The sequence below is a fragment of the Tympanuchus pallidicinctus genome, unplaced genomic scaffold (genome assembly GCF_026119805.1).
Source record: "Tympanuchus pallidicinctus isolate F22 unplaced genomic scaffold, pur_lepc_1.0 scaffold12, whole genome shotgun sequence".
Lineage (NCBI taxonomy): Eukaryota > Metazoa > Chordata > Aves > Galliformes > Phasianidae > Tympanuchus > Tympanuchus pallidicinctus.
Window position 1 is genome coordinate 807,444 of NW_026294637.1, and position 20,049 is coordinate 827,492.

At 51.9% G+C, this 20,049-nt stretch overlaps 1 protein-coding gene across 5 annotated transcripts in view; it reads left to right on the plus strand.

The window, feature by feature from the left end:
- LOC128075146 (uncharacterized) overlaps positions 1–9,556 on the plus strand; it is a 45,100-nt gene extending 35,544 nt beyond the window's left edge. For 4 of the 5 annotated variants that reach the window (XR_008203667.1, XM_052671619.1, XM_052671621.1 and 1 more), the window contains 2 exons: positions 354–9,101; positions 9,438–9,556. The gene's annotated coding sequence lies outside the window, so the exon portion shown is untranslated. The remainder of the gene's footprint in view (positions 1–353; positions 9,102–9,437) is intronic. The other variant, XM_052671620.1, reaches the window with a different exon arrangement.
- The last annotated feature ends 10,493 nt before the right edge of the window (positions 9,557–20,049 follow it).

Sequence of the window (20,049 nt, forward strand, 5' to 3'; positions counted from 1 at the left end):
TCATGGAAAAGAGCATCCCTGCTGTGGTGAGAATAGCTGTGCAGGAGCCGCTCACGGGGAGTTCTGGCCTTTGGCACTGTGAGGGAAGGCTGAGCAGGTTATGCTCCCAGCTGGGTAATTGTTTCTTCAGTAGCTGTAAGGTGAGTCACCAGGCGGTGCTGTGGATGAGCAGTGAGCTGGGGAGCTGCCTGCTGCTGTAGGGCTGGGGATACTGCAGTCTGTCTGACCTGGACACGTCCCTTGAGGAGCTTTGGGAGTGATCCTAGCTGGAAAACTCAGGATTTGTGCTCCTACAAAAGTTAACATATATATGAAATATATATATAGATATATATTTTATAATTCTCTAATAGGAATCACCTGTTGCTCCTCCCCATCCCTGTTACCATGCAGACGGGTCATCCCTGCCTGAGATCCCAGTGGATGCCGGTGGGAGTGCTGTGCCCACAGCTGATCCTGGCACCGGCTGGAAGGCGATGGGAGGAGGAAAAGAGCTCTGGCGACACAGACAATAAAAAGTCTTTGCGTTCCACTGAAGTTTCTTGAGCAACTGGCATTTGCCCATAAATGTACTTAAGCAGAAAATCACCAGAAAAGTGCTATAATCTGACAGATTTTTCACAGGCTTAAATATTCATGAATTAAAAGAATTGGCAGAATTTTCTACATTATTAGCTTTCAGCATGGCTACGGGAGCAGTTGGTGCACTGGCTGCTCTTCAAAAACTATTAATCTAGTCTGTCATCACAGCAGCCATTTTTTAATTAGCTACTTTGCTGAACGATCTGGTGCAGCAGCGAGACTGGAACATTTACGTGGTATTAAAGTTTTAAAGGTGCCCCTTTCCATTTTTGAGCAAAGTTCTGAAACACAGCAATAGGGGAAGCGAGGCGGAGGCGGATCGCTCCGCTCCAATGGTTAACTGCTGCTTTTATTTTGGAAAATCACGGCTTGGAATACAGAGCTGCTTCTACGAGGAGGAGAAATTGCATGAAATAAATTGGTTCTCTAAACTGAAGTTCACAGCATTCCTTCCCCATGAAATCAAAAGGAGATGTTTGGAGCCGAAGCCTTGCGTGCGGATCTCATGGAAAATGAGGGGGCATGGCACTGCCTGCGGCGGGCAGGATTTATTGCTGCCAGTCCCACGGGGAGATGGCAGCGGGTGGGGGATCTGTGTGTCTGCTGAGCTGAGCTCCAGAGGGCTGGGGTGGACCCTTCCCAGATTGAGAGGCTGCGGTGAGCTGGCTGCCATGGGAGCGCAGGGCTGCTCGGGGCCGTGCCTCCAGCATTTGTACCCATTCTGGCACTGATACCCCAACCCCGGCACTGTACCCATCCCTGGCAGAGCTCTTGTGTGGTTACGGGGCTGGGTCTGTGCTGGCCTCGCACTCTGGGTTTTGTTAGCCCCATGTACATCATGGGGCTCAGCCCCGAGCTACTCCTGGCTCTAGAGGAGGCATTGCTCCCAAACAGCTGGAAACAGCTCCCAAAGCTGGTGTTCACTGAGCCATGCGCTCTGGCTTGGAGGGTGGACAGCCCAATCCTTCTACTGTCCTCGGTACTGGCTGATGGTAGCGGAGCAGGAGCACATGGGGGGGATGCTCTCAGCCCCCATCCCAGCTGCCGCAGGTGGCATGGGCAGAGACCCCACAGTGCCATCCCCAAGGAGACCTGGTGAGCTCAGACCCTGGCCCCAAGCACGGCGGCTTACAGGCATAGCTCTGGGTTTCCCATCCAAACCTCATCACCCAGACATTGGCACAGTCCCTCCTGAGCCCTGCTTTACTCTCTGCCAGAGCTGCTGCTCTCCTGACTTGCTATTTGCATGTGAAAAAGCAGCAAAATTATGTCTTTATGGTGGTTCTAAGAGTGCCGCTTTTTGGCATCGCTGGGTGCCTCTCTGATCTGTGCTGCTGGGTCCCAACAGAGCTTTTCTTTGGGCACTGTGATGCCTGTGTCTTGCTGCCTGCAGGGTGAGAAAGGCGTGCTGGAAGTTTCTTTCTTTTCCATTGTCACGGAAAGTGAGAGCTGTAAAGAAATGGCAGTGCTGCCAATGCCAGTGCTGCACATATAGCGCCTGCAGTGCTGCTCCTTGTATGCCCTGCTGCCATGAGAAGTCGTTTCAAAGGAGGTTTCCCTCTTCCTTGCCTTGATATCATGGAAGGGAATGAGCGCTTTTTGGCTGCTGTGAATCTCATGCCCTGCACAGAGATCCCAATTAGTAGGAGAAGCGGAGGGGGAAACCCCACTCTATAGCTCCAAGGCAGGAAAAATGGGGAAACAATCCCAGAAAAACTTTGCGGTGTGATAATTTTCATGTGGTTTTCTGGGTTTGGATTCCTTGGTGGGTTTTGTCTTCCGTTGGCCATTCCACTCCTCCATTCAGCTCCTTCTGCCCCGGGGCTGGGAAGCCCGAATTGCACCAAGCATCCCTTGCAGGGATGGCAACGGGAACAGGGGCAGCCACCGCTGCTGCACTCCAATGCTATGAATTCTTTTTTAATCCTTCATCATTTTTAATGTGCAGTCACTTAAATGAGGCACACACCCTTCTTGGCAATTATTTGTAATTGTCCCCTGTGAGTTCTCGAACAAAACACTCTTTATTAATACTTAAAGCTTCTAAAAGCATTGCAGATCAGATGGAGATACTCTATCCAGCGGGCTGCACCACGCACTGCAGCCCGTTAATTAAATTTGCCAGATAGGATTATTTATTAGCAGTATATGCTCAAGATGCTCTTTGAAATGTGGGGCTGTCCCGTGCTTTCTGCTGCGTCATACACGGCACTGATATTTACACTGTGGGAAAAGGGAGCTTTTCCATTTGAATTCAAATGAACATCTGAGAGAAACGAGAGCGTTCACGGAGGATGGCCATGCTGAGATCCCACTGCATGCGGCTCCGCGTGGTTGGAAGGAGCAGGGGAGGAGGAGAGAGTTGCAGTGGGAACAGAGGGGGTGATGGATGGCATGGGGCTGGGATGGAGCTGCTCTGCCCCACGGATAGCCCTGCTGCTGGGGGTGCTCAGTGCAGAGCCCCTTGGTGTGAGCTCCAGGAGACCCAAAGGAACTGCCGCCTATTAAAAAAAAATCAGCTGTATCTCTCCTTGTTTGAACAACGGGGCCATATGTGTTTCCTCTCATTAAAACTATTTTTTTTTTTTAAAGGAACTCCTCTGCAGAAACAAGCGTGGAAACCGACGTAATTAAAGGCTTCTTTTTCCCCAGTCGTGGTCCTCCGGTCTTTGAAGAGCGCGGGGATCCCTGCGGAATGCTCTGAACTCTGCAATATTTTGATAGCTGCAATAACAAAATCAAAAGATGCTTTCATGACGAGAGCACCTTGTGCGCACTGCGGCCGCCCCGCTCCCCCCGTGCACAGACAGCTTCACGGGGCCCAGAGCTGCATGCAGATAGGAGCTGGATTCCCATCTGTCTCCTCCAGGGATGGAGCTCTGCAGCCATCGCGACGGGCTCTGGGAGAGGAGCAGTGTTCTCCTGCTGCTCCCCAGCTGCACTGCTGTGTGATTCCCATCCACAAACCCTGCACAGGAGCAATGTGGGGGTGCAGCCCCGGGGCAGGGGCACCTCGGGGGCAGGGAGCTGGTGCTGAAGGGCCCCAGCCTTTGCTTTGCTTCCCTTCAAATAGCTGCTCTCCTCCACTGGCCGTGCTACCAGGCTGCTACTCATTCTGAAACCCTCATTAAAAAACCCTTAATTCCGCACTTTTGTTAGATTACCGGCTCATCTGCTCGCAGGAATCCTTCTCTGTGCCTCAGCCATTGAAATCCTCGCTCTGTTCCTGCCACCCCTCGGAGCTGCATCACCATGCGTGTCCGCTCCACCCGAGCCTTGGCAGTGGGGGCTTTTTGGAATGAGGAAATTGGGGCATTCCGGCAATCGTCAAGCTGGAATCATTAAGCTTTCATCAGGCCAAATTAGGATTTGGAGTCCCGCTGCCCTTCTTGCTCCCTAATTGTGTGCACTCAGCCCTGGCTGTCCCGAGGCTCTGATGTTGGATACTGTCCAGGGTCCCATTTTGTACCTGCAGACCCCAAGCCAGCTGCTGCCCCATCTCTCCAGTTGTTGTTTAGCACTCCTGGCACAGAGTACACAGGTGCTCAGCAGCAGCAATGCACAGACAGAATCCTACCCCCAGGGAAGGCTGTGTGACACCCTGAGAGATTCTGGGGCTTTTTGAGGGAGCTCATCCATCCCGGAGCTGAGCACCCCGAGGGCTGCAGACCCCAGTGCAGGTGCCCCCATCCCCATCCCAGCAGGAATGAATGTGTAGCCCCAGCATCCTTCTGTCCTAAGGATCCCCAAAAGCTACAGCACTGAGAAGGCCACAGAGGCACCTGCTCTCCTCTAACCTCCCCGTGCTTTGCATGGTTTGCATAGGGCTGGGTGGAGGCAGGACCTGCTGGGACCGATGGGGCACACCATGGACATCCCCTCTGCTGTGCTGCACTGGGCTGATGGCACTGTGCACGCTGTCAGTGAGCCACGGTGCAAGAAAAGAGCAGAATTTGCATTGCTGATCTGATTTCACAGAATTTACCCCTTTTGCAGTGTGTGTGCATGCACTTCCCCACGCTTTCTGAGCTTCCTGCCGCTCAGCTGACAGTGCTGACTTTCCTCCCACTCAAACCACCGTAGCACGACAGCCAGCGGGCGGGGATGGATCACAGCTCGCACAGTTTGGGGAGCAAAATTCGCTTTCTTCACTCATGATTACTTCCCCCAAACCATCTGAATCCCAACGTATCTGAAATCTGTGTTTCCTCCCAGTCGGCGCTGTGAGAGCGATGCTTTGGGGTCAACGTGGCCACAGACCCACATTGCTGATGGCTGTGGGCACCGTCCCCAGTGGAGCAGAGTGCACGTGGGGTGACAGCTCAGGCAGGGGTGGGTGGCTCGGATCTCAGTGCTGGCTGCAGTTTCGGTGGCAGCTGAGACGGGCTGTGTGACACCCTGAGAGATTTCGGGGCTTATTGAGGGAGCTCATCCATCCTGGAGCCGAGCACCCCGGGGGCTGCAGACCCCAATGCAGATGCCCCCATACCCATCCCATTGCCCAGCACTGAGCCCCTTGCACTGGCTCGGGGTTGGCCCTGCAGCCCTGCGATCTGAACGCTCGGTATTCTTCAGCCTGTTATCAATTTTCCCACAATGCGCTCGCATGATCCTCTCTCAGACTTAACCACATGGCAACCACATCACATAATGCAATTTCTGTTCTGAGATTATTCATATTTCTTTTTCCCTATTGTTGCTTTGCCAAGTTTTTCTTCTAATTCTGAGAAACCGAATTTAAAAGAGCAGTGTCTCCAGCACAAGGACAGCCGAGGCGGCAGCGCCAGCGGATCAGCCCGACAAGTGCCTTCACAGGAGTCACAGTGTGGGGAGCTGTGAAGAAGCAATACAAAGGCCCTCCAAATGTCTATTTTTATTTTATTTCGTTCTCTGGAATGTCTCATCACACGAAATAACAATACATCCTGGAGAGCACTGCAGACAGGCTCCAGCGAGAGGGCAGATGAGGAGAGGATTGTTTTAGCAGTGGGTTTTCATACGCCATCCGTCACGAATGCTGCTTCCCAATGGAAGGGATGGAGGAGGAATGCCAGGGGCTGGGAGCACCTCCTAATTAATTGCCCTGGGAGCAGCCAGCTGATGGGGTTCTGCACTGAGGGCTGTTGTCCCCCAAAGTGCTGGCAGAGACACGGCATGCATGGGCAGCAGAGGGGGGCTCGGGCTCCCCCAGAGCTTGCAGATTAGTTTTGGTCCTCTTGCTTTTGGCTGATGGCTTTGTTTGGACCCAGGATCCCCACTTCACATCTCTTTTCTGATGGAGCCGGCCTACCTTCATTTTCCCTTCATTTCTGCATCTTTTAATTCTTGAGTCATCATCCATGCTGGCCAGTTTAGCATAAGAAATGAAATTAATTCTCCTTCTCAGGCTCCGAATGTAAATTCGTTTATTAATAATTTAAATAGATTTATTTATGCAGTTTGATATTTTTCAGGTTCAGGGAAGCAGCTCATTTTACTCGTGGTGATGATCAGCAGGCACCATCCTTAGGCTCTTCTTCCCCATCCTCCTCTCCCAGCCCAGCCTATGGAACAGGGGAAGGATTGGGGCTTCTGCATCCTGCAGGCCTCCCATCAGCTGATGTCAGGAAATAATTCATTCTACCTTATCTCCTCTTTGCCTCGGACATGTCCCCAAAAAAGGCTTTGATTTGCCTTCCTATTATTTCCAGTTACCCCCCCACAAAGAGTTTCTGTCAAGTGTGCTGAGACTCCATGGAAAGCAGCAGCTTTGCTTTATAGTGTTAGCTGAAAAATGGCTTTTTTAGGTCTCAGTGTTGATGAAAGATGGGGGGTGGCAGGAGGTTATGGAACAGGCTGCCCAGAAAGGCTGTGGATGCCCCATCCCTGGAGGTGTTCAAGGCCAGGTTGGTTGAGCCCCTGAGCATCCTGGTCTAGTATTAGGTATGGAGGTCGGTGGCCCTGCATGCAGCAGGGGGGTTGGAGCTTGAAGATCCTTGAGGTCCCTTCCAACCTGAGCCATTCTATTATTCTGTGATTCTACGTGCCCCTCCTGGTCCTCTGCTTTCTCTGCAGAAAACTGTGGGTGCAGAGGGTAGCAGACTTCATGCACATGCATTCAACTTGCTGTGCTGCATTGGCTCACGAAGCACCACCGTAGGCAAAAGCACCACAGTGCCAAATGGGATCTAAGAGCTCCCCCAGAAGCAATGGGGGTTTGGTGGCACCTTTGGCAGCAGCTGCATTTGCTGCTGGGGTTGAGGGCAGTTGGCAGCCCAGGGCATCTGCACAACACAGCCTTGGAGAGTGGCACAGTGAATGTCCATGTGTCAATGGCAGCCACAGCATCTCACTGCCATCCAGACAGCGCTGAGAGGCCAACCTGGCTCCATAGGATGCTGTGGAATATTTTTGGCAAGAATCACACGGATTTACTTGGAACTGAATGTCCCTAAAATGAAATCCTCAATCTGGAGACCCACAGGCTTTGTGCCCGTCATCCAAGCCCACCTCACAACAGCTCTCTGCACCTGGTTTTCATCTGTGCAATGGGTCCGCCCAGCCCTCTGGTTTGGAATACCACAAAACCCGGGGAATGTTTGACATTTAGATCCATTTCTTTGTGGCTTGGATCCCTCTGAGATGAATGGAGCTTTCTATCAATCTGGATTTGCTTTTCTCCCAACATTCCCCTGCTGAACCCGTCAGGCTCGTGTGAATCCCGCCTGGCTTCACGCTCTGTTACAGAGCTGCAATGCTCTTTCAAAGGCTCACAGCTTTTTGCCCCAAACTGCTCTGAAGCTCGTGCAAACAGGGTGGAGTCAGCATGGCCTCGGCTCCGGGAGGAGTGTTTGTTGCTTTGCTGGGTTCTGTGCAGCTGAAGTGCCCTGTGCTGCAGGTTGTGCTTCCACCTTGCACTTGCTTGTGATGAGATGGAAGTCACCAGGTGGACAGGCAGACAGACAGCTCTCAGACATGCACTGCAGCCTGGCTTTCCCACCATCCAGCTCTCCTTGCTTGCATGAGGTTTTAGCATTTCTCTTTTATCTCAGCCTTGCGAGCTTCAAAGCTGACGTGAAGCCCAGCTGTACCTCGCTGCAGATGGGAGCGGAGCAGCCCGTGCCTCCCGCGTTCATCCTGCAGAACTGGAATTGATTTATTTTGGTTGCAGCAGTAACGACTGCAGTTCCTGGCTGGATGCAAACCAGGCTCTTCAGAGCCCTTTTAGCCTACCAGCTCTTAGGAAACCCTTTCCGATGCCACCGTCTTTTGCTTTTGACTGCAAAAACTTATGCAAATAAAAGCCACTCTCCCCGTTTGTCTGAATGCCTTTTTCTTTTTGATGGGAACCATGGGGAAGTCTGCAAGCACTGTCCCATCAGAAAGCATCAGAAGATATCTCTGGTGAGTGATGGCACAGCTCAGACAGCCAGTGGCCTAGCACAGTGTGAGGGCATCCATAGGGAATGCTGCTGCAGTGCAAGGAGCCACGGTGACGTGGCATGGTGACCTGGAATGGTGCCATGGCATGGTGACACAGAAGGCAACATGGCATGATCCCTTGACATGGCTGCATGGCACAGTGACACAGCATCTAGAAGGTGACACAGTATGGGGCCGTGGCTTGGTGCTGTGGCAGATCAGCAATTGAAACCCACGTCTTCTCGCAGACACCACTCTGCTTTTGGCTCACGAGCCGATCTGTCAATTAGCAGCCTGTGTATCGACTCCAGCCGCCATGCCCAGAATAGCAGCAGCAAAGTGTGGAAGCATCTATTAAATTTATTTTAAACCACGAGAGCTGAGACGCACGTCTGCTCGCACGGCGGCAGCGCGGCAGGACGTGGTGCTGCACCTCTCTGCACAGCCTGAGCACAGAGCCCAGCAGCACCAGGCAGACCTGAGGGCTGGGAGGTGCAATGCACGACCCAGCTTTTCCTCACTGGCAGGAGGACGTGGGGATGCAGGGCTTTGCTGATGCGCCGGTTTGTTCTCTGCATAATTCCAATTATGTTCGACAATTAATTGCCCGACTGTGGGATCTTAAACAATGTGCTGCATCGATTGGAAGTGTGATAATCTGCTTCTAAATGTGATCTTGCAGCAGATAGGGCTGCCTGGGAGGAACGGCACGTGATGCCATGTAGAAGGGTTGTTACGTCGAGCTCTGCCAGCCTGGCTCTGGGTTGAGCTTCATGCACGCAGGGCCCTGCTGGGTGTCTGAGGGCCTTTACAGCAAGGGATATTTTATGGCTGTTTTTTTTATGCAAGTTGTTCTTACAGAAAGCTGATTTGTTCTGGCTTGTTTCATTTTCATGGAAAAGAGTTGTGCCCGTGCTGATTCAGCCATCCTGGAATCCTAGAGTTACCAACATTGGGAAAGACCTCCAAGATCATCCAGTCCAACCTCCGTCTACCACCAAGGTTTTCCAATTCCAAGCTCCTGCTTCAATATTGCCTTGTGAGAAAACAGAAGGGTGATGTTAAAAGGATTTGAACAGTTCCTGGAGGTGTCCCAGCAAAGGCTGAATACATTTTCAGTAATTTTTTTTTTTTAATTTAAAAGTGCATTAGGGTTTGGGGGAACGTGGCAAAGGCAAAAGTGGTGGGATGGAGATGGGGATGAGGAGGGGATGAGGAAAGGGATGGGGATGGGGATGGGGAGAGGAATGGGAAAGGGGAGAAGGATGGGGATGGGGATGGGGATGGGGATGGGGATGGGGAGAGGGATGGGGATGGAGATGGGGATGGGGACAGGCATGGAGCCCTGTGCAGCCGGAGGCTCCCAAACCCCCACCGTGGGCAAAGCGGGTTCGCTTCCCCATGCAGGATTTCAGAAAGCCCTTCCCTAATTTATTGGTTTTTCTTTCTCACAGGTGGAGAAATGGAGAGCAGTGCAGCACAGCCTGCTCGCAGACGTGGCTTGCAGGGAAACTTGTGAGAGGACATTGATTTATGATCAAAAGGGAAAAAGCAAAGCAGAATAAAAAGAATACTTAAGACTTAAAAACAGGGAAATCTCGTTTCTTCCTGTGTAGGTGTTACCTGGGAATCTTTCATGTTAAACTTAAATGGAATTAAGAATGAGGGGAAAATCACCCTGGGACTGGCGCGGTCCTTGTAGCCCTCTATTAAAATTAATGCGGGCATTGATCTGTACCATTTATTAATAGCCCTGTGCCGGGGGGGCTCCTGGTAAACAGCTCGGCGTCCCCAGCCCTCATTGTCACCGCAGCTCCCGGTGATCCCATAATTGGTCCGAGCCGCTCCCATTCAAACCCCGCAGAACCAATTAGCGGCAGCCGGCGCTGACCTGCGGTTTCTATGGCGTGGGGGAAACGAAAGGCTTAAAATGAAAAACCGAGAGCAAAGACCTAAATCTTTTCGGCTGCCTGATTAATAATCCTGTCAGGCCTATCACAGGCACTAAACAGTAATGCTGGTTGCAGCTGAATTTTTTATACTTTCTATTAATCTTTAATGATAGCTTGGTCACCTAGTCTCTTTTATCTTGTCAGATAAATGTATGGTTAACAGGATAATGAGATTTCTAAGGCTCTGTTCTAGCTTACAGCCATGCAGTGCATGGGGTGACCCCTGCCCCTGCCAGGGAGCAGAGCGGAGGTGATGGTAATTGCGGGATGTGCTGGGAATGTATTGGGAGCTGATGGATGGTTTAAACTTTGATTTGGGGTCAGGAGGTCCCCCGGCTCCGCGAGGCAACTGTGGTTTTATTACTTGCAGGATCTGATGGGGATGTAATTAGATTTAGCTATTGCTTTATTAATAAGTAATTGTTCCTACTATCGCTTCAGGTTAGCAAATACATTCTGCTGATAATTTAGGGCATTGATATGGCTTTATTTATTAATAAGGGGGAATGTATATTTTTGCCTATGGCAAAGAAGAGCGTGCGGCTCTCTCCGGCCACTTCTCCTGGAGGGAAGGATTTGTTCCTCAGCCATTCCGTAATTAACCTCATCACGGGAGCTCTGCGTGCTGCTGGAGCTGCTGGGATGCTCTTGTGATCCTGCGGCTGTGGGAGGGCACAGCTCAGAGGGTGGGGACACTGCAGGTTGGGGTCATGAGGATGCGCTGGGTTGGGGATACAGGGATGTGTGGGTTGGGATGTGGGGACGCAAGGTCAGGGGCACGTGGATGCTGAAGGTTGGGGATGCGGGGATGCTGAGGGCTGGGGACGTAGGGGTGTTGTAGGTTGGAGACGTGGGGATGCTGCAGGTCATGAGCATGGGGTTACAGTGGTAAACTTCATGCATGGGAAGGGCGCAGGGCTGAGGAGAGGGCATCAGAGTACTGTGCCCATCCCTCACCCATGCAGGCAGAAGGAGCTCCTGCACCCAGACGTGTGCTGCGATGCAGCTTCACACTGCAGGAAATACACGTGGCCCATCCCTGCAGGCTGCCTTCTCCATTTCCTTTTGCTTTTTTCGTTGCTTTCCAGAACCCAATGGATCCTTGGCAGCACCAGACACCCCGTGCTGCACCTGAGCACACACAGCCCAGGACAGCAGCAGCCACGGTGCAGTGCTGGAGAAGCTTTTTGTTGCTTTCCCACCCATAGGAAGCTCCTTGCATTAATTATGCTACCATGCAGAAAGCTCTGGCCTGTCATATACTTTTCCTTTCTTTCTTTTTATCTTTTCTTTCTTTCTCTCTCTCTCTCTCTTTTTTTTTTTTTTTTTTTTTCCTTAAGCTCTGTTTTTCATAAAGTGGTCCTAAAATGACACGGAAAGCAGCTGCTTAAGCAATTGTGCCAATTAATGGGTCTCTGAAATTAAAACGCCTACACAGTCTAGATGAGATTTCTCCAGGAGGGAATTCAGCAATTGTCTTCATGATAATCAGGCTTGACTTGTCTTAGCACACATTAATAAAAAAGCAAATGCATTCAAAGAGATGCCCTTTAGTGGAGAATATCCACAATATAGTAATGAGTCTCCAAAAAAAGGGGGAGGGGGGGGGTAGAGTGAGAGATAGGAGCATGGCTGAGCTGCTCAGGCAGCTCCCTGTGAGAGGGAGACTTGGAATTCATGTCATGGACTCAGTGGATTCTCTGCTGCAGCTGCTGCTGCCAAACCCCTCCCTGAGGTGCCCAGCAACTGCAGGGCTGGGGCCTATAGGGGTTGTAGGGACAGGGAGCGCACAGCTTGCTTTGCTGATGGAAGGAGCAGCCCCAGCACTGGGCAGAGAGCTGCTGGCTGCACTACTGCACGCATGCGAGGTGCTGTGACGTGATGTGATGCAGTGTGCTGCAATGCAATGAAATGCAATGCAACGCAGGGCCGTGTGCTGCAGTTTGCTGCAAGGCAAAGTGATGCTATGCTACGTGACGTGGTTTGAGGCAATGCAATGCAACGTGATGCAATGCATGGTACATTCCACTAGAGCACGCTGCCCCACTGACACCTCCATCTTCCCTCAGGCCCTTCCTTCCCTCCTTCCACCCCAAAAACAGCACTGAGAACCCAAACCTTCCAAAAGGGTGCTCACACGCCGAGTCCTCCAAGCATGGAGCAACGCACCTCGGCTCTGCTTCTGTGCATCACTGATCTGGAGGGAAGCATGGCCTCCCTCTTCATGCCATGTTTTAGGACAGCAGCCCTGGAGCTGGTCCCACTGACCGTGCTGGCCGTGCAGAGCCATGGGCAGTGGTGCTGGGATGGTGGCAGAAACTTTGCTGTGCAGCTTTTAGGAATGAGGATTTGCACTCACGTTGGACTGCCATCCTGTTCTGTTGCATCTCAGGAGCACATGTTGAACCTTTTGGCTTTGTCCAATGCTGCTGAGTCAGGTTTATCTGAGAGCATCATCTGAATGAAAAGGCAAAATCTGGGCAATGCCATCATCAGCACAGAGCAGCACCATGTCCTCGGGGCACTCTGGGTGGGATGTGCCAGGTACCAACGTGTGTGTGTGTGTGTGTGTGTGTGTGTGTGTGTGTGTAGGCAGTGTGTGCTGCAGCAGAACAGGAGCAATTATCTCTGCGTTAGGCACCTTGTTTCCTTCCCCTCTTAATTAACTGCTCTGCTGATGGAGTTTGCTTCTGGTCTTTGGCTGTTGCAGCCTTGTGACAGTCTGTCTGGAGCAGTCTTCCCCCCCCTTCCCCCATTCTCTCTTTGTTATTTTCATCTCAAAAATTTAAGAGGCTTTAAAAACAAAACTATTTAGAGCAAACATGATCTTTCCATATGCAAAATTGATGAAAGAAAAAGACTTGCAGCTCTAAAACCCATTGCTTCTGCTCAGACAGAAATGCAAATCCTTGCGCTCATGCGCTGTGCCGCGGTTGGGTGATGCCATTGGGTACCACCATTGGGTGCTGCATTTGATGCTGGCATTCCAGGATGGGGCATCCTGCAGATCTTTTTTGGTAAATCATGGGAAGCATTGGTAGCATTTGAGATTTTTCATCTCCATTTTTGGTTTGAGCAAATATTTTGACTGCGACGAAGTGAGAGTACAACAAATGCTGTTGAGACAAAAGCAACGCGTTCCCTATCGGTTTTAGACAATTTGTCCTAATATTGTTTTGAATCACGCATTTATTCCCCCATCAAGATTTGATTCCTTTGCTTGTTTCATTAATCTTTGTTTGCTTAATCATCTGCCAGATCAGTTTAATCACTGGTTTAAGTGGAAAGATTACAGGGAGACATCCCGCGCTCAGTGGCAGCACCTCTCCATGGGCTGCAGCGTTCCGTGGGACCGCCCTGCTTCGCTCCAGGCCTTCACCCATTGGCAACAACGAGCAGGCAGCTCCGACCTGCTGGGATTTTCCTGGAGGATCGGTGAACCCTCAACCTCTGCTCACACTGCAAAACCACAGAGCAGAACCCCCCGCCCTCGTTGGCTCTGTGGTGCAGTCACAGCGGTGCCGTGGGAAGCAGCCGCCCCATCTCTGCAGGATGCTGTCCCTGAGCACTGAGTGACATCCAGCAGCACGGAGCTGCAGTCTGTGGCTGGGCACACACACGTGTGCAGCACAGGGACGGGGGGGAGGCAGCACCCACAGGCTGCAACCCCCGCCAGGGTCACCAACCCCACTGTCAGCACCCTCCATCATCGCAGGCGCGGGATTTTAGGCGTTAATACAGAAGATTGCAGGCGGTCCGGTGGGACTCGGGTGGGACTCAGCATCCTAATGAGCCCAGAGGGGAATGTCAGCCCGCTCCCCGCTGCTGGATGCCCCCTTTCCCTCTCCTGTTCCCCCCAGCACTCTGTGGGTAAGGCCGTCCCCGCTGCCCGCTGATGCAGCCGGGCTGTCCTGCAGCTCCTGCGCTCGTTGCTGAATAATTCATCTCTGCCTTAATGCCGTCAGATAGCATCTCTCTCTCTTTCTCTCTTTCTCTCCTCGTTTCGCTCTGCCCACTTGGGAAAACTTTATTATGCCTCGCGCTGACGACAGAGTATACAGATAAAAGATAATTGCTTGGCTTGACTCCCCCATTGATATGAAAATAAGATTTAAATTATTCACTTCAGTTTAAAGGTTAGTTGAAGGTTATTACGGGGGATAAAAAAAATCACTCTTCATAACGTTTCTGTTGGAGAAGAGACAGGTTTGAAAGGGCTAATTTGCACGGCAGGCCGAGGTGCCTTGTTGTGAATAAACCGGGAGACCCTCCAGAGGCTTCCATCACCGAGAAGTCAATTATTTATAAGCAAATTACGGGGAGCTGCTCCGAGATGTGCAACGTGCTCAGCCAGGAGCAGAGCCAAGATGGAACCTCTACAACTCAATACAACTCCAGGCTCACGTTGGTGCCCAACAGGCGCGTTCTCCCTTAATCCCGGCTGGAATTTGATGATCCCGCTCCCCTGTAGCCCTGTTTATTTCATTCTTCCCCATCGCTCTCCCCGCTCGCAGCCTCTGTCTGCAGCTCCCTTTTGTGTTGCCGCGTTGTAAATGGAATTAAAGGATTGTAAATTTTCCTGCCGAGCAGTGGGTCCTGCGAGCGGGACGTCTCTGTGCAGAGCGATCGGCTTTGCCCGAGCTTTCACTTAATGCTCTTTTATGTACGGAACTATTTTAGTGTCTGGTGCTGGGAGAGCGGCAAATCTCCTGTACTGAGTTAATAATTAATGGTGCAGCGGGCTCGGGAAGCCGGGCTGTATTTCAGCAGCGGTCTCGCCCTGACCGCAGCGCTCTGTATTCGTCATCCACAGAGGCAGCTATGCAAATAAATAGCTGTGGAAAAGAGAAATCATTGCCCACTGTGCAGTGGGATCCCAAATCTCTGCATATGTAATACGTGCGCATCCATCACCCCGGCCGCGTGGCCATATATATATCATGCGTATGGGTAATAGAGAGATTATGCATTCAGGTTTCAGATGCGGGTGCATTAAAAAGACATTGCCATCATCCAGCCGGGTGCCACGTTAATATGTGTGCCACATGAATACGGGGTCCCCGTCCCCGTCGCTCCTGGTGCTGTGCTTTGCTCACGTGCACAGTGCCCGCACTGAGCATTGCTCTGCATGTGAGCAGGGATGGGTTCCATCCCTCAGTGACATAACCCATGCCACCACCCATTGCTGGAGTACAAAGACCCAAAGCGTTGCTGTTGTTGCTATGGGGGTACAGCACCCACGCTGAGCTCTGCAGCAGTGGCTCAGTTCAGCTCCTCTGTGTCATGACTTTGACCGATGTAGGCCGAGTGCCCACCTTGGGCTGAAGTCACTCCATCCTTTGGAAACTCCCTAACTATTCCCATTTGCTTGAGTGTGTTTGGGGGGGGGGGAAACAATCCCCATTCCTGAAGCTCCTTTTCCCACTCTGGGGCTGGGGTGAGGGTCCTGCCCCCATGCAGGTGATGCTCACTGTGCCCCGCAGTGGCCGTGGCTGCAGCAGAGCAGCTCAGCCACCATCCTCGTCTGCGGTGCGATCGGAAACCTTCCAGCTGTCAGCCGGCGTTATTTATACTTGTATATTTTGTTTGAAATGGGATGCAAGCAAAGCCCATGTGTGCCTCCCATCTCCTTTGTAGCAGAAGAAAGGAAAGAGCGAGGAATATGTTTGCAATCATGTCTGGCCCTTGATTTGCAGCCGTGCTTGGTGTTGATCCGGGGTCTGGATCGTACCTGCCTCTGTAGGGAAGCAGCAGCTGAGCTATTTCTGTATGCACAGAGGTGTCGTGTTCAAGTTAAACCCTTTTACCTTTTATTTAAAATTCACAGAGCCTTGACAGGTAATCTCAGGAGTTGCATCATTATGGCAGCCAACGCTAACCAGGGGCGAATGATGCTTTGCAATTTCCCTGGCTGAAGAACAGGCTTTATTCCGTGTCCTTTCCTTCCACAATCAGTGCCACGACTGCAGGGCAAGAACCTTCCTCTGCCCTCACACAGCTGCTTCCATCCCTGGGCCTTGGCTGCACATCTCAGTGACCACACCTGGAACCCGGGACTTCCATGCAAAATCCTGCTGAGAGTAGTAAATAAGACACATCTGATACCTGAAATCATCATCATCGTCATCATCATCATCATTATCACCGTCCCTGCTGCTGCCTTCCACAACCTCTGGACTGCCCTCCCGGTGCAGGACTGTTGGCTGTTGGCTGCAGTGTGCACTCCTGCACCTGAGTTGCACAGCGTGTGTGCAGGGAGAGCAGGGCTGATCTGGGGCTGCTGGTGGAGCCGGGAGGGCTGCTGATGGTGCTGCACTGCTGCAGACAGCAGGGCTGGGCTGGAGCGCTTTGATGTGCAGCAGCTGCACCGTCTGCTCCTGTTCTCCTTATCAGAAGTGCCACGGGAGCATCTTTTACAGCACTTGGAGATGTCCACAACCTGAGAGCAGAAGGTGGTAGGGGATATATGGGGTGCTGGGCAGAGCCCCGTGCCAGCACCGTGCTCCCCATCTGGGCTCTGCCAGCAGCGCCGTGTGAGCCATTCCTGGGGGAGAGCCCCAGAACCCCACTGCTGTGGGAGATGCTGGAGTGGGAAAGGAGGCTGCCTGGCTCTTTAGCACTCACTGTGAGGCTGGGCACGGTACACCCTTGTGCTTTAGCCTTGCCTTCGTGTTCAGAGGTATAAAAATTCCTCTTAAATCATTCAGTGGTTCTCTAATGTATTCACAATGTGGACTATAGAACAAGATCTGAAACACTCTTTTTCCCAGTAAGACTATTAAATGGTGACACTTTGACACCAGCAAGAAGTATATGAGATTAAAAAGTAAAAACTGCATAGAAAACTAAGTGCCTTCACATACTGCTGGAATAAAAATTGCTGTTCGGAGCATTAAAATAGAGCACTTGTCAGGAGCGACGGCTTCCAAAGATGTGCCTGCTGCTTTCGGTGGCATCAATGCACCCCATTTCCTCTGAGGTAAATTACAGAGCATTTAGAGAAGGGGGAGGGATGCTCAGAGGTGGGCAGTGGGGCACTGCTGGGTGCGAGATGAAGGCAGAGGAGGGCATGTCGGGCTGAGGGGCAGGGCGAGGGGATGGCAGGGTGGGCTCAGGGTGGCACAGAGGGCATAATGGATAGCAGGATGGCACAGGGGGACGGCAGGAGGGGCACATGGGGGTGGCAGGGTGGGCGCGGGGTGTCTGTGCTCTGTGGTGGCCATAGGGATGCATGTGCTCCCCTCCAGCCCTGCTTGCAGCAAAGAAGCCATTGCTGTGGGGGTCTCAGCACGACTGGGGGGGGGTGCAGGGGCTGCTGTGACATTGGAAATGCCCTGGAGGCAGCGGGTGGATGAAAGCAGGAGGTGAAGGAGCAGGCTTTTCTTGGCGCGATTAATCATTTATTAGCTAATCAAGAACACTCACAGGAGATGAGGAGAGAGCAGCTCGCCTCTAATAGGAATTAGTTAGGCGACTTTTTCCCCTACGCTCTGATTTCCCAGGGAAGTGGTGCTGCAGAAGCCTTTTATTAAAGCCCAGGCTGCTGGAATCACGTTGGGTGCAAATCTCCATTTCCTCAGCACAGAGTCAGGTTTCAACCTTTTGCAGCTTGAAAATGCGAGCACCGCTCTCGCAAACTAAATAAAAATAAGACAAAATATATTACATTTTAAAATCTTGTGACATTTTGGAGACTGACTCATGTTTTCCGAATGTTTGGAAGCGGTAACGCTGCAATCAATTTTGCTGCTCCTTGGATGATTGCTTTCAGAGAGGTTTTAATTCTACTATAAATACTTCAGCTGTACACAGCGGCCTCGGTCAGATATGCAATAATACCCGGTTCTGCATTTCAGGTAAGGCTTTAAACTAAATTAAATCTCCTCAGTATAGCTAATCAGAGATTAGCTTTGACCACAGTTTGTTAGCCCAGGCCAATCCCATTCAAATCCTCTGGCAGCCCCAATATCAGCAGTTCTCTGTCCTGCGCTTATGATGTGAACTCCCTTCCCCAGGGCGAGCAGAGGAGCTTTCCTCCTTCTGCTTTTAGCTCTTCTGCTACCGGGAGCAAAGCGTTTGCCTGGTGCCACACGGGTCCCATCCCACCAGCTCCAGCCTTTCCCTGTGCCGTTTCTCTCCAGCCCCAACTGCCAGTGATGACTCGTGGTGGGAGAAGGAAGAGGTGATGGAAACACAGCTTGGCTGTAATGGACCCACAATGAATGACACCACGTCCAGGTGCTTTCGGTCAGCCTTCATCATTGCACTTTGCTCCTTTCTGCTTCACGAAGCACATTTTAAAGCAATGGTGGCCCTGCTGCTGCTTGCAGCACCGGAGCTGGATGTGTGCGCAGATGTACATGCAGCAGCTGGGCTCGTTCTGCTGAGCTGACACCAGATACCATGGGGATGCTTTGCCCCAAGCCCTGCCCTCCTGCACCCCACGCCACCTCCCCGTACGACTCATGCCAGCCCCGTCTTCTGGGTAGAATGTTCTCCATTGTTGTTGTTCCTCTGTATTATTTATAGCCCGGTAAGTGTCTGAGATCACAAGCCCTGATATTGAGCTTACTTAGCTACCCAGCAGTACTCTGGTTTGAAACAATATAGTTTGACTGTTGCTATCGATTTTAGAGGGTTGTGTGATGGGTAAGAGTTCCTCGGAGCCAACCGGTATATTAAGCAATCATTTCTATAGCAGATGACATAACACCCCCGGCATCGGTTTGCCCTAATGGGCCTGGTATTACTCATGTGCTAATTGATTGGGCATGGAGAGAGGAAAAGCTAAATTCACTTGCGAGGTGATTTTTATGGCCAGGCTCATAACAGAGGTAATTTGCTGAAAACGTTCAGTCCCTCTCCGGTTCTGCAGCGCAATCTGTGCTCCCGCACTCCACCTCTGTGCTGAGCTCCAATCAGCGAGCTGGGCTCCGCTCGGGGCATCCGAGGTAAAGCCCCCGAGGAGCCGGCGTGGTGGAGCCTTTCTCTCTGCTTTGCATTGTGTTGGGGAATGCCGAGCAGCTCGGAGAGGCTCTGTGCATGGGAGCTGGAGCATGACGCTGGTTACAGCCTCGGCTTGGTGTCTCATCCCTCGGAACCGCAGCTCTGCCCCGTGTCTCTGCCCAGCGCTGAGCTGGGATGGGGACAAGCAGCCCCGCAGCACGGCCCCAGGCCTGTCCCCACCCCACCCTGCCCAGCTCATTGGCAGCACCGCTGTGCCAAATGCTTCTGGGTATTCAGAGGAATTTCCTAACAGATGAGGGCTTCTGCCTTTGAAGTCTTCAGCTGCCTGTCTGCAAAATCAAGCCTGGAGGTTAGAGCAGCTCAGAATATCACTAGATCTTGGAAAAAATGCTGGAGACTGGTCCTTGTTATCTCACTGAAGACTGATGGATTCCTAAAGCCGACAAGGTGAGCTCTTGTATGCATATCAGCACGTAACATCGAGCTAACCTGATAGGCCTGGGTTTTTTTCTGGAGCTGGAAGAAAGCCAGACAGCCCTGAGAACAGCACAGACACAACTCCCCCAGAGGCCCTTCTGGGCAGCTGCATCGCTCAGCCAGATCTCACGTGCCACAATACTTTGGGCAGTGCTTTGGTTGTGCCCAGGGAGGTGGTGGAGTCACCGAGCCTGGAGGAGTTCATGGAAAGTTTGGATTTCGTGTTGAGGGACATGGCTTTGTGAGTACTACTGGTGATAGGTGGATGGTTGGACTGGATCATCTTGAAGGTCTTTGCCAACCTTGGTGATTCTGTGATTCTGTGACTGAGGTGGGAGAAAAATGCTGAGGTGGCCGCATCCATCAGCCCTTGTGTTTTTGACTCCTGCTGCCACGGGGCTCCATGCAAAGCAAAAATGCTGCTGTCATTGCCCTCCACCACCACAGGCACGGTGTGCATCACACTGACCCGTCACCTTTCTCTGGTTGCTCAGAGATGTGGTGGGTGCCCCATCCCTGCAGACACCCGAGGTCAGGCTGGATGGGCTCCCAGCACCTGGTGGAGCTGCGGGTGCCCCATTTCATCACAGGGGAGTGGGAGCGGGCGCCCTTTAAAGGTCCCTCCCACCTGTGATGCTATGAACGGGATTTCCGGCACAGGATCACACAC